This window comes from Gavialis gangeticus, unplaced genomic scaffold (assembly GCF_001723915.1).
Source record: "Gavialis gangeticus isolate Ggan-Ray unplaced genomic scaffold, GavGan_comp1, whole genome shotgun sequence".
NCBI classification, from domain to species: Eukaryota; Metazoa; Chordata; order Crocodylia; family Gavialidae; genus Gavialis; species Gavialis gangeticus.
The window spans coordinates 1970153-1973135 of NW_017729017.1; positions in this window are offsets into that span (position 1 = coordinate 1970153).

The following is a 2983-nucleotide window of genomic DNA, read 5'->3' on the forward strand; positions in this document are numbered from 1 at the left end:
CAGTACTCTTTCCTGCCATGGCAGGGGGTCGGACTAAATGATCTTCTCAGGTCCCTTCCGACCCTAGAAACTATGAAACTATGAAATATTTCCACTTCCTGATGAAATTCCTCTGAATGCATTAATTAGACTACTGGATTCCAGTGTATCTGCAACATAAAATCACAAACCTCCTAAAATATAATTATTAAAATAATCAGAATAGTAATTTAACTGTAGAAATAAACATACCTTCACTATGAGCCTTGCGCTAGCCTAAACCAGTGCAACACTGAAATGGCCAACTTGATGATGTAGAACTTGTGTATTGCCCTCTGTGCATGCTTTGGGGGATGATCATCAGGAATCAGTTAAAATGAACACTTGAGTCAACAATCCTGGTTTGGGAAAGCTTCCCAGCTATTCCCATTTAAATCCATATGGCTTTGTCTGGCAGAGGATGGTTATTTTGTCATGTTTCATCAGGTACAATGATCACTCATTTCTAAGCTGTTTTTAGTAATTTTGGATTCTGAGACATGTTTCTCCCTCAAAGTAAAATTCTGCTCTGAAAAACATCTCTATAGGAATAACATTGGTGGATTCTGTGGTTAATCCCTCAGCAACCTAGATGATAACTCCTTGATTTTAAGTATACTGTTTGGTACTCCACTGGTGGTCATGACCTGACTGTAGTGTAAGTTAGGCATGTTTCAAGCATGGCAAGTGGCTCAAACCTCTCCAAAGACTAAAGGTGCTTCCCCAGCACCAAACTGAATTGCTACTGAGCTTAGGCAGAAGTTAGGCACCCAGTTGATCAGCCTGGATCATTTCTGAACATTCTCTGAAGCCCAAGGTCAGGCACACAAGGAACTTTCCAGTCCATTTTGGAGGCACCACCTCAACTAGTAGTTTATGGATTAGACCCAATCCAGATCAGAGAGAAGTTAGCCACCAAAATTCTGCCCATGTGCTGCTTAGGCAATTAAGAAGCCACTGGATTAGTTCCTCAGTGAGCATTTCTGTAATAGCACATAGTCCCCCTACAGGAATAATTCTTCTGTGGTGGTAGCAAGTAGAACACAAGCAGACATGACTATTAATACACACAGCACATACCTGTGGAATCCCTACTTGAAGTTAAACTGAGACTAAACCAGAACATATAAATCCCACTGGCATTTGTCCTGTATTGTAGCATTATACAGTTTCCACATAGATTCCCTTAAAATGGCTTAAGTCAAAGTAACAATGCAGTTCTCAGACTAGAACTGAGCATCCTAGTCAACAGTATAGTGGAGATGCTTCAGATTCCTAAGCTAGAGTACTCTACCTGTGAGTATATGAGACCACTACTGGTTTCATAACAATTATTTTATTTAAAAGCATGTATTTAGTAAGGTTTAGTATTTACAAATCATTCCCATGTAAATGACAGAAATCAATCATGCAGATGCAAGACGAACACATCCAGGGAGGTGATGCTTCCCCTCTATGCGGCACTGGTCAGGCTGCAGTTGGAGTATTGCAATCAGTTTTGGGCACCGCACTTCAAGAGGGATACAGAGAATCTTGAGAGGGTTCAGAGGAGGCCACTCGTAGGGTCAGAGGCCTGCAGGCAAGGCCCTATGAGGAGAGACTGAGGGACCTAGATCTCTTCAGCCTTCGCAGCTAGGTCAGCTACCTGCTCATTTCAGCCCTTATTCTGCAGCAATCTTTTTAAGTAACAGGGGCTAGAAACTAGGGCTGCACAAAATGTCAATGGGTGCTTTGTTATGAAGCAGTTTCGACTCGTTTTGAGCCTGAAAGAATGAAATTGAAATGAAACAAAAGCTTTCAAAACAGCTTCGAAACAAGGGCACTTGAAATGTTTCAAAAGTTTCAAAATGTTTCAAATTTCGAAGCTGGCTTGCTTGCAGCTAAACAGAAACTAAGGAAAGGCAGGGGTAAGAGGAGGGAAGGACTGCTCTGATATTGATAGCTAGCTACCAATTCAATTCCACAGCTCTCTGATCACTTCCTCCAGCTCTCTGATCATTTCCCAAGCTCTTCCCAGGGGGCAGGGGCCCCCCGATCTGCGTGCAGGGTTTCATCAAGCTCCTGCTGCAGGCTGGGGCCAGTGGCAGCTGCTCGGTGCTGCCGATGGCCCCAGCCTGCAGCAGCAGCCTGCTGAAACCCAGTGTGCAGATCCAGGGGCCCACACCCCCTGGGAAGAGCTGGGGGAATGATTAGAGAGCTGGGGAATCAAATTGGGAGCTGGCAAATTGAATTGGGGGCTGGGGAATTGAACCAGAGGCTGGGGAATCAAACAGGGAACTGAGGAATTGAACCGGGAGCTGGGAAATTGAACCAGGAGCTTGGGAAACAAACTGCTGGCCAGGGAATCAAACAGGGAGCTGGGGAATTCAACCAGGGGCTGGGGAATGAAACGGTGTGGGGGGCAGGGAATGTTTTCAGGTCTCTGAACTTTCCCCCAGTTTCTGGTTCAATTCTCCAGCTCCCCAATCTTTCTCCCAGCTCTCTGATTGCATCCTCTAGCTCTTCCCGAGGGGTGCAGGCCCCTGGATGATGCAGGATGACAGCAGCTGGGGATGGTGGCAGCTCTGGGCTATTTCCCCAGCCAGCAGCAGCATCCTGCTGAAACCCTGTGCACAGATCTGGGGGCCATGGCCCCTGGGAAGAGTGGCGGGAACTCATCAGAGAGCTAGGGAGTGAACCGGGAGCTCTGGCTGACACGTGGAGCTGCCCCAGGTTTGGGACAGTAGGCAGCACCCTGCCAAGCTGCAATGCATCCAAGCAATGGTGCAGCTGCTGCATGGGTGCCAGGCAGGAGGGCAATCCCTGCTGCTCAGCACTTTGGTGGTGGGCTCTGTCATGAGCACCCAAGGGCCCCAATCACCACTGCCAGAGACAGTGAGTGTGAGGCTTTTTTGTTGGTTTTTTTTTAAGGCTCCCTACTCACCGGCTGTGAAGTATGTGGATGACAGCATGCTGGTGCTGGTGG